The sequence below is a fragment of the Neoarius graeffei genome, chromosome 6 (genome assembly GCF_027579695.1).
Source record: "Neoarius graeffei isolate fNeoGra1 chromosome 6, fNeoGra1.pri, whole genome shotgun sequence".
NCBI classification, from domain to species: domain Eukaryota; kingdom Metazoa; phylum Chordata; class Actinopteri; order Siluriformes; family Ariidae; genus Neoarius; species Neoarius graeffei.
This window is the reverse complement of record NC_083574.1, coordinates 62,417,678-62,429,859: the sequence shown is the minus strand read 5'-3', so window position 1 is coordinate 62,429,859 and position 12,182 is coordinate 62,417,678.

The window sequence follows — 12,182 nt, the reverse complement described above, 5'->3', positions numbered from 1 at the left end:
AGACAAAATCTACGAGGATCACCAAATAAAATCGTCCTGCAGACAAAATCTACGAGGATCACCAAAAATCGTAAAGTAAAATCATTAAAATCCAAGATTAAAAAGAAATTAAAATAAAGAAAGTAAAATCATTCAAATCAAAATTAAAAGAAATTATGTTAAAGGAAATTAATTACTTAGGTAAAAATTAATCAAGTGAAAGCATCTGAAAACAGCTTTGTCTTGAGCCTGGATTTAAAACTAACAACAGTAGGAGCATTTTTGATATCATCTGGAAGTTGGTTCCAAAGCTTAGCAGCATAGCAACTAAAGGCTGCTTCACCACACTTCGTTTTGACAGCTGGTATTACTAGCAAGTTTTTCTCTTGTGATCTTAGAGACCTAGTTGGTGCATATAATTGAAACATATCCAGTAGGTAGCTGGGTCCCATCCCATTTAATGTTTTAAATAGAAGAAGTAGTGCTTTAAAGTCAATTCTATAGCTCACTGGGAGCCAGTGCAGAGACCTTAGGATTGGAGTGATATGGACTACCCTTTTTGTTCTTGTAAGAACCCTTGCTGCTGCATTTTGGATTAGTTGAAGCTCTTTGATGGTCTTTTTTGGAAGACCTGTGAAAAGGCTATTGCAGTAATCAACCATACTGGAGATGAAAGCATGAATAAGTTTTTCTAGATCATGTTTTGACATGAGACCCCTGAGTTTAGAAATGTTTTTTAGGTGATAGAATGCAGACTTTTTTACCACTTTCATATGACTGTTGAAGTTAAGTTCGCTGTCAATAAGGACACCAAGGTTTTTGACAGTATCCTTTGCTTTAAGCCCCTTAGTTTCAAGAACAGTGGCAATCCTAAGCCTTTCCTCCTTTTTGCCAAATATAATTGCTTCAGTTTTATCTGCGTTCAGCTTAAGAAAATTTTGAGACATCCATTTGTTAATTTGGTCAATGCATCTATGAAGAGACTCAAAAGGGGCATAGTCATTAGGTGACATAGCTAAGTAAAGCTGAGTGTCATCTGCATAGCTATGGAAGTTTATTGAGTTATTCTTAATAATTTGTCCAAGTGGGAGCATATAAAGGTTGAATAGTAATGGTCCCAGGATTGAGCCCTGGGGAACCCCACAGTTCAAGGACATGGGTGATGAACTGTGGCCTCCAATGGCCACATAAAAAAAATCTTTGTTGTAGGTAAGATTTTAACCAGTTGATTACTATACCAGTAAATCCAACCCAATGCTCCAGTCGATGTAACAGTATGGAAAGATCTACCGTGTCAAATGCAGCACTTAAGTCTAAAAGCACCAAGACTGATGTTTTACCAGCATCAGAATTAAAACGTAGGTCATTCATGACTTTAGTAAGAGCTGTTTCAGTGCTATGATTGGCACGAAAACCTGACTGAAACTTATCAAAACATCCGTTTAATGTCAGGAAGGCAGTTAATTGATCTCATCTCATTATCTCTAGCCGCTTTATCCTTCTACAGGGTCGCAGGCAAGCTGGAGCCTATCCCAGCTGACTACGGGCGAAAGGCGGGGTACACCCTGGACAAGTCGCCAGGTCATCACAGGGCTGACACATAGACACAGACAACCATTCACACTCACACCTACGGTCAATTTAGAGTCACCAGTTAACCTAACCTGCATGTCTTTGGACTGTGGGGGAAACCGGAGCACCCAGAGGAAACCCACGCGGACACGGGGAGAACATGCAAACTCCACACAGAAAGGCCCTCGCCGGCCCCGGGGCTCGAACCCAGGACCTTCTTGCTGTGAGGCGACAGCGCTAACCACTACACCACCGTGCCGCCCCAGTTAATTGATTAAAAACAATTTTTTCAATTATTTTACCAACGAATGGCAAATTGGATATGGGCCTGTAGTTGTTGAGTACTGAGACATCCAGGTTATTCTTTTTCAGTAGGGGTTTTACAACCGCTTTTTTCAGAGATGAGGGAAACATGCCAGTTCGTAAGGAGGTGTTGACAATCTGAAGTACCTCATCTGCTATTAGGTGAAGAACAGATTTGAAAAAGACTGTAGGTAAAATGTCCAGTTCAGATGTGGAGGAGCTGAGACTTTGTACTGTTTTTCTCAGAGTCTCAACATCAATTAAACTAAATGTTGACATTGTATTATGACCCCCTCTCTCATTATCCAATGGTTCCAGATTTTGAAGTGTTTGCACCTGTGTGGCTATATTCATACGTATTTTATCAATCTTTCCTTTGAAAAAAGATGCAAAGTCGTTGCATGTATTAACTGAGAGAAATTCAGAAGGCATTTGTTTTGATGGGTTTGTTAGCTTTTCAACTGTAGAAAATAGCACACGGGCATTGTTGATATTCCTATTAATAATGTCAGCAAAAAAAGACTGTCTTGCTTAGAAATTTCTAAGTTGTATTTACATAACATCCCTTTGTAGATTTGATAATGAATCTGGAGTTTAGATTTACGCCATTTTCTTTCAGACTTTCTACATTCCCTCTTTAACATTTTAACTGTTGGATTTAGTTTCCAGGGTGCTTTTCCTTTGTCTATGACTCTTTTGGTTTTAAAAGGAGCAATAGCATCCATAATATGATTCATTCTTGAATTAAAAATTTCCATTAGATCATCTGCACAATCTGAAGATTGACATGGGAGTTCTGAGAGTGCCTGCTCAAAAAGAGCTGCTGTGCCATTGGTAATTACCCTCTTTTTTACAGTCATAGACTTGTTTTGAAAGTGAGGGGAAATGGAAACATCAAAGAAAACACAGAAATGATCAGATATACCCAGGTCCATGACACTAGTAGATACATTAAGACCCTTAGTGATGACAAGGTCGAGGGTGTGGCCATGGGAGTGTGTTGGCCCTTGTACATGTTGTGTTAGGTTGAAGGCATCAATCAGTGTAAGAAATTCATTTGCATATGTGTTACCTGGATTATCAACATGGAAATTAAAATCCCCAGAAATAATAAGATTGTCAAACTCTAAACAAATATTTGACAACAGTTCCCCAAACTCCTCTAGGAACAGTGGTGCAGAAAGTCTTGGTGGTCTGTAAATAGTCAACACTAATATGTTAGAAGAACATTTTAGGATTGCACTTAGGTATTCAAAAGATCTAAAATCACCAAGAGTTGTCTGTTTGTACTGAAAACATGCCTTGTATATATTTGCTATTCCTCCTCCCTGTTTATTGGCTCTTCCAACACTCATGAAATCAAAGAGTGGGGGAGTTGCTTCAATAAGAGTAATAGAGCTACTTGATTGTTCAAGCCAAGTTTCAGTAAGAAGCATAAAATCCAGTTTGTGTGTACCGATGAAGTCATTAATTAAAAAGGGCTTATTAAGTGAGCTTACTTTCTGAAGAGCTAGTTTTACAGTGAATGTGGGGATAATTTCCACAGAAGCGTTCTGTGGTTGTTTTGGAACTGGAAGGAGATTTGACGAGTTTACCCCATTGATGGGATGAATAAGAACACCTCTCCTTCTTGTTAGCACAGGAATAGAAAAGTACGTCGTGGGTCCCAGCTTATTTTCAAAACTACCATCTGGACCCAGATTATATCAGTTCGTTCCAACATGAAGGTCTTCACTGCTGCTGGTGAACTGTAGCTGTGCACATGGTCCTTGATTCTTATCTGTAATCACAGGGGGAGGTGGTGCCCTCCGTTTCTTGGGTGCTGTGGCAGTTGGATATATCATTAGAGATTTTGGGGTACACAAGGCCTGACCATGAGACAGCTCTGTGTACGGTACTTGATTTGAGTGTCCTCTTGGGCTTGCCAAAGACACTCGGCTTAAAGACAATAGTCTCTCCATTTTCTCAGGATAAGTGTGGAATGAAGAGTAACAATTTTTCCAAAATAGTTTTTCCTGCCTTAGTCGATTTATTTCCATTTCACATGCATGCAGCTGTTGTAAAGTTCAGTCTGTGTGTGTAGAACACTCAAACTGTAGGTTCATTACTACACTCCGGCTTCATGGTGACATTTTGCACAGGACTGGGTTCCCCTGATAACAGAAACAAAGCTTCAGCGCTCTCTGCTCTTAACCTTTTCTGTTCTTTCAGGATATATTATGTATGAGACTTCTTGTTGGTCTTTTACTAAGTTATATCTGAGTTGTTTGAAACAAATCTGGGTTTTCCGTGTCAAATAAGGAAGCTGCATCGCCTGTAAGAAAATCAAACACTTTCATGAAGAAGCTAACTCGAATGCGAGTAGAAAAAAATAAAACAAGATTCTTAAGCAAACTCTTCCATGCTCACTTCCGACTTTCTATTTAAAAAAAATACATTTTAAATACAATTGTGAATTTCTCTGGAGTTTTCAGGCTTAGCTCCTCTCGTCATATTCTCTTTAACCATTCATTTCTTTGTTGTTCTTGATGCACTTGCTTCTCTTTGTTAACATTTTTCTTGATAGCAGGGAGACAGTTATACCTTTTATCTATTTCTCAATTTGAACAACCAAAAACAGCACAAAAATTAATCATATTGAAGACAGATTAAGCCTTGCTTACACAAAAGATGGTGTCTCTTTAACCCCCAGGTGGAATTATCACGTGATGTGTGATGTCATGCGCGAGAGGTCTATAACTTTGTATGATATAGTCAAAAAATGCAATTTTGTAGCCAGGAACTTATCAGCTTATGATCAACTTACGAATATGAACATCAGAATTATTTCTGAATTCATTACAGTTTTCACATGAAGTCTGTTTTGTTGAAGTTATCAGTTGTTTATTGATGGAAACTTGAGTGCAGAACTGTTCAAAGCAATTGCAGTCCTTAGCCATCATAGGAAAACTGTTCATATTCTGTATAGTTTTTTTTAATGTACAGTATAATTCTTCAAGAAAAAAAGCTTGCTAAAAATGAAATTTGCACATTATTTCCCTCACCTCAAAGTCCATTACCCCAAAGCCTGTATATTTTGGTATCTAAAGTTAATTTATTCATTCATTCATTTGGGAATACACCCCAGATGGAATGCCAGTCCATCACAGGGCACCATACACACAAAAATTAAACATCATTTACACACAAATGCATTTTAGAGTCACCAATCTACCAATCCATGTTTTGGATGCTCAGAGGAAACGATGTCAATTTAATTGTCAGAACTGTAATTTTATGTTTCTACATTAGAAAGGTGGGGCAGCACAGTGATGTAGCAGATACTGTTGTCACTTCACAACTACATGGTCCCCAGTTCAGTCCTGAGTTTGGTTTACTGTCTTTGTGGAGTTCTTGTGTAAGCTTTCCCCTGTACATGTGCATTTCCTCTGGGGACTGCTGTTCCTTCCCATCTCCCAAGAACATGTTGGTGACATGGACTGGCTATGCTAAATTGCCTGTGTGAATACAGTGGATATAAAATGTGTACACACCCCATTAAAATTATAGGTTTTTCTGATGTAAAAAAATGAGACCATGATAAATAATTTCAAAACTTTTCCCACCTTTAATGTGACCTATAACCTCTACAATTCAATTGAAAAACAAACAAATTTGTTTGGGGGAAAAACATAAAAAATAAAAAATGTACAATAAGCTGGTTGCATAAGTGTACACACCCTTAAACTAATACTTTGTTAAAGCAGCTTTTGATTTAATTACAGCATTCAGTCTTTTTGGGTACACATCTGCCATCAATTAAAATGACTCTGATTAACCCCAAATAAAGTTCAGACATTTACTCAGTTTCATCCTCCAGCAAAAGCCATGGTTTGCAGAGAGCTTACAAAGCATCAAAGGGATCTCACTGCTGAAAGGTATCAGTCAGGAGAAGGGGACAAAAAAATTTCCACAGCATTAGATATACCATGGAGCACAGTGAAGACAGTCATCAAGAAGTGGAGAAAATATGGGACAACAGTGACATTACCGAGAACTGGACGTCCCTCCAAAACTGATGAAAGCCAAGAGAAAAACTGCTCAGGGAGGCTGCCAAGAGGCTTACAGCAACACTGAAGGAGCTGCAGGAATTTCTGGCAAGTACTGGTTGTGTACTAAATGTGACAACAATCTCCCATATTCTCCATATGTCTGGACTATGAGTTAGGGTCAAAGAAAAAACATCCAGGCCAGGCTAAATTTTGCAAAAAAAAAAAACATCAACTCTCCCAAACACATGTGGGAAAATGTGTTATGGTCTGATGAAACCAAGGTTGAACATTTTGGCCACAATTCCAAAATGTATGTCTGGTGCTAAAACAACACTGCACGTCACCAAAAGAACACCATACCCACAGTGAAGCATGGTGGTGGCAGCATCATGTTTTGGGGTTGTTTTTCTTCAGCTGGAAGAGGGGCTTTAGGCAAGGTGGAGGGAATTATGAACAGTTCTAAATACCAGTTAATTTTGGCCCAAAACCTTGAGGTATCTGCTAGAAAGCTGAAGATGAAGAGGAATTTCATCTTTCAGCATGACAATGACCCAAGCATACATCAAAATCAACAAAAGAATGGCTTCACCAAAAGAAAATTAAAGTTTTGGAATAGCCCAGCCAGAGCGCAGACGTAAATCCAATTGAAAATCTGTGGGGTGACCTGAAGAGGGCTGAAAAGGCCCTCACAATCTGACAGGTTTGGAGCACTTTTACAAGGAAGAGTGGGCAAATATTGGCAAGTCTAGATGTGGCAGCCTGAGAGACTCCTACCCAAAAAGACTGAATGCTGTAATTAAATCAAAAGGTGTTTCAACAAAGTATTAGTTTAAGGGGGTGCACCTTATGCAACCAGCTTATTGTACATTTTTTTTTTATTTTTCATGTTTTTCCCCCAAACAGATTTGTTTGTTTTTCAACTGAATTGTACAGGTTATAGGTCACATTAAAGGTGGGAAAAGTTTTGAAATTATTTATCATGGTCTAATTTTTTTTTTTTACATCAGAAAAACCTATCATTTTAATGGGGTGTGCACACTTTTTATATCCACTGTAAATATGTGAACATGTGTGTAGCTGGTGCTCTGAAATGGACCAGCATTTTCCTGCCTTAAGCCCACTGTTCTGAATGAAATACATCTTCTGATGCTGCTGGATACATCATCAGTTATATTTTTGGAATCACTGGGAGTTTGGGGTCTTTCAACTTTATACTCCCTCCCCCAGGTGACCCAGCAGAGGCTGACCCCTGCTTCTATCCAGTTTGCAACACCTAGCTACTTCACACCCAGAGTTGTTCTCTCTTCGGCCATAGCCATGTAGAGGGTCTCTCTGCTGCACTGGTGGTCTCATGAATGGCTATTCTCCTCTCCTTTCCTCCAATGGCCAGTGTGCTGAGGGCTCTGGCTAGTGAATGGGAAGCAAATCCTCAACATCCAACCTCTATTGGCAGGTGCTTCTCTTTCCATCCTGATTTTCTGTACTGGCTTATAAGATTTTCATACTTGGCCAGTTTTCTCTCATAGGCTTTATCCAGGTTTTCCTTCCATGGTATCATCAGCTCCAGTAGGATGACTTGCTTGGTGGAGTCTAACTAAAGAACCACGTCTAACAAAGTTAATGAGCTTGGGAGAGCAGGTGTGCCAGTTCATGTCCGGTCTTTCATTGATGGATTAAGCAATGGCTTTCAGAATCTGATCATGGCACCAGCAATGTCTCCCATCTGTTAGGGATTTTGGGTAGCTACACTGTATGTGCTTAAGTGTTCCACATCTTGAGCACAGTGGGCATCTTGGTGATTCTCCTTTGCCCCATGTGTGGAGGTTAGGTGGGCTAGGTAGTACATTTTACACTGCCTGAATGTGGAACTTTATTTTGGATGGGGCCAAGACGTTTGCAGGTCTGCCAAGGCACTTTCTTTTCAAAAGAACTGTCCAATTTTGTCCAAGCTCCTTGCTTCTTTATGCCAACAACTCTGCTTGTTCTTACTTCTTCCATGGCTGACCTTGCCTCCTGCTGTACCAGGTACTGGTTTTCCTAACTGTTGGTGTCTATGCAAGGGTTCAGGGAAAGATCCCAGTCTGGTTCTGCCATGTGTGACCACAGCTACCAGTCTACTGTAGCCCACCCTGCCCAGAATCAAACTGTTACTGAAAGTGGTCTAGTAACTTAGAAAAATAGTAAAAGGTGTTGTTCTACACCTTGTCACCCTGTTCTAAGACCCATAAAGAATTCAAATTATCCTACTTAGGTTTTTTTTTCTTTTTTTTCTGTGTACTTAACTTCATTGTCTCTGAAGGGGTGTCTGAGTCCTTCATGTGTTTGTATGCAGTGTACAAGGTGTTGTGCTTGTCTTCTGCATTAGATATAGCCTAAATTATCAAGTTGAATAGAGCATCTATAATGTGGCTATGTAAAGATGAGCTTTTCATTGCAGATCCCTCAAAACTGCCTTTGTCTCTTTGTCTTGTTTGTTGATGTGTTGGGACAATTACGCTGTTGTGAGAAAAAAAAAAGTTAAGAGAGGGAGTGGGAAAAAGCACCATGAAAGATTGATAGCTTTGGTCTCCAGTTCAATTGTAAATTAGAATGCAAGTCCCTCTGGGGATACAAGTACTCTAGTTGTGATTAAGAAAAAAGGCAGCATAATAGAGTGATGGCAAAAAGTTTGCTCCCTGTAATACTTAGGCAATTAGCTTGATGAAATAGCTGCTTACTTTTTTGTGCCCTGGATATGTAAACTCATATAATAAAGTGTCCAATTGTTTCAGCTATAATATTCACCTTGACCTGTAAAGGAAGTGGCTATGTGGTGTATGGAAGAAGTTGTCTTACTTAACATCAGTGGCTGTGCACGCTAGATCATTGCCATCCCCATCACAAATGCAGACAATGCAAATTAAAGATGATGTAAGTAACAAAGCCAGCTCTCTTCCATGAGAAAGGTGAACATACTGAAGTTAGCAAAAATACATGGCTCTGTGCTCTGAAATAAACATATTACTTCCCTTATTATTTGTAATATGTATTGTTATGATATAACTTGAGTGTAAACTATTTTGATTTTTACTTATACCCTTTCTCCACCAGGTGAAAACATCTGAAATGATAATGGTCCAAGGTGTTTAAGAGATAAGGCTGTGGAATACAGCGGGTGGAAATAAGTAGGGAACACAAACTATTTTTTTGATTAAACAATTTCCAGTGCACTTATTCACATGAAATTTTGAGCAGACATTGGTATTAACACAATAAAATTACACAGAAAAATAAATCATAATATTCCAATTCATAAAAATGTTATGTGAAATAAAGTGGAATGACATGGGAAAAAAAAGTATTGAACATGCTAACTGAAATGTATTTAATACATCAACCAGGTGGGGCGGCACGGTGGTGTAGTGGTTAGCGCTGTTGCCTCACAGCAAGATGGTCTAGGTTCGAGCCCCGTGGCCGGCAAGGGCCTTTCTGTGTGGAGTTTGCATGTTCTCCCCGTGTCTGCATGGGTTTCCTCCGGGTGCTCCGGTTTCCCCCACAGTCCAAAGACATGCAGGTTAGGTTAACTGGTGACTCTAAATTGACTGTGAGTGTGAATGGTTGTCTGTGTCTATGTGTCAGCCCTGTGATGACCTGGCAACTTGTCCAGGGTGTACCCTGTCTTTCGCCCGTAGTCAGCTGGGATAGGCTCCAGCTTGCCTGCGACCCTGTAGAACAGGATAAAGTGGCTAGAGATAATGAGATGAGATGAGATGAGACATCAACCAGGCTTTTAAATAAAACAAACATATAGAAGACACCAGGACCCCTAAAAAAGGCGGATGGTCTAGTTTGTGTATAGCTGTAAGTCAATGGTGTATAACGGCTCAGCTGATGGAACATTTTGCTAAAGCCATTAGTTTGATGTACCGTATTTAGAAACCAGTATGATTTTCTCGGAGATGTCTTATACATTGGTTCTGTTTGGCATGGTATCTCCTGTAAATGTTGTGCAACAATGAAGACAGCCACCAAGACACTTAAAACAATATTAACTTCGCAGTTTCTCTGTGTGCTGTGTTTGGTGTCCATGATGACTGGGTACAGTAATTCTTTTATCCCTTCCATTTTCTTATCAACACAGTTATTTTAAACCTCACATCATTCACACCTGATTCACCTTTTCTGTGATTTGCCTCTTTATTTTGGTCTTTTCAGGTTTTGTTAAGCTACTGCATAATATTTTCAGTGGTGTACCGGTAGGTATGAGTAGTGTTGGAAGTAATGCATTACAAAGTAACATGTTACTGTAATTCCACTACTTTTAACTGTGACAAGTAATGTAACTAATTTCCTTTTTAAATTAAATAAAGCAATTGCAATTAAAGAAACTTAAATGGGCTTGTTACTTGTTAATTTGTCTGGCGTGAAAATATAAATGGACAACTGCAGACTTAAGCAGCCAATTCCCCCAATTTCCTGTTCTAACATCTGACATCACCCCACCTTACAGTGGCACAATGAATGAGTGAATCAATCAGTCAGCATTAGCCCACACAATGGCTGACAGTTCAGGCAATGTGACCTTGCTGTCCTGGAAGTATAGACATTATATTTCCCTCCTCTAGTTCAAGGACAAAAATATACTGGTGAGTTGTACTCTATGTGCAAGTGTGAGAACTTTATTTACATCAAAGAATAGTAATTACAATCTTCTGAAACACCTGATAAAACAATGTAATTCTACAAAGCAAAGCATGAAAGATGCCAGTGCTAGCACCACTATCCATGAAGCCACTCCATCCAAGCAGCCAAAGCTTGACTTTAAACCCAAGAATGCATCTGCACAATCTATAAGCCAGACAAAACTAAACAAACTGACTGCCAGGTATGTTGTCAAAGACATGCAACTATGTCAACAGCTGAATCAGTTGCCTTCAGAGAACTAATTAGCAGAATACCAGTGATAAATAGAGATGATTTTCAGTGACCTGAAAAAAGAATGTGCTAAAATGGAGATTGCACTCAGAAAGACATTTGAAGGATGAGAGCACATCAACCACAGCAAATGTTTGGACTGTGCGTAATCAAAGTTTTCTAATTACACATTGTAAAAATCCACACAATATGTAACATTAGAAAGCAGCAAAATAATCAAGGTTTGACATCCATCCATCAATTATCTGTAATTGCTTATCTTGTGCAGGGTTGTGGGCAAGCTGGAGCCTATCCCAGCTGACTATGGGCGAGAGGTGGGGTACACCCTGGACAAGTCGCCAGATCATCGCAGGGCTGACAAAGAGACAAACAACCATTCACACTCGCATTCATACTTACGATCAATTTAGAGCCACCAGTTAATCTAACCTGCATGTCTTTGGACTGTGGGGGAAACTGGAGCACCCAGAGGAAACCCATGCAGACACAAGGAGAACATGCAAACTCCACACAGAAAGGCCCGTCTTGCTGTGAGGCAACAGTGCTAACCACTACACCACTGTGCTGCCAGGGATGACATACATATAGCAATATTGCAAGTGAGCTAGATAACACATCCTATGGCCTATCCTTCACACTCACAACACAATTTGTGAAGTCCTTTTAAATGTACCAGCCACCTGGGTCGAATGTTGAAAATAAGGAGGATGAGGTGACTTTTCATAACATTGCAGATATGCTGATTAGTGCTGATGATGATGCGATTTCTTCACTTCCACATCAGAGATGCGCATCACACACATTGAACTGCATCTCATGCACTGATGTGGATAAGTGGCTGTTGCTAAAACCTAAAAAGAAAGCAATTTTCAGAAGCACTACTACAAAATGTGCAGGGCTATGGAACAATGCAAGTTGATCCAGAGTGGCCTTGGAGAGTTTGAACAACATTATTGCTAAGAAGCTACTAGTACTATGCACCAGCAGATGGAATTTGTCCTATTATGCCGGGGCTTGGTGGCATGGTGGTGTAGTGGTTAGCGCTGTCGCCTCACAGCAAGAAGGTCCTGGGTTCGAGCCCCGGGGCTGGCGAGGGCCTTTCTGTGTGGAGTTTGCATGTTCTCCCCATGTCCGCGTGGGTTTCCTCCGGGTGCTCCAGTTTCCCCCACAGTCCAAAGACATGCAGGTTAGGTTAACTGGTGACTCTAAATTGACCGTAGGTGTGAATGTGAGTGTGAATGGTTGTCTGTGTCTATGTGTCAGCCCTGTGATGACCTGGTGACTTGGCCAGGGTGTACCCCGCCTTTCGCCCGTAGTCAGCTGGGATAGGCTCCATCCCAGACCTGGATGGACCTACAAACTCAAAGAATCCTAGAGAAAGTT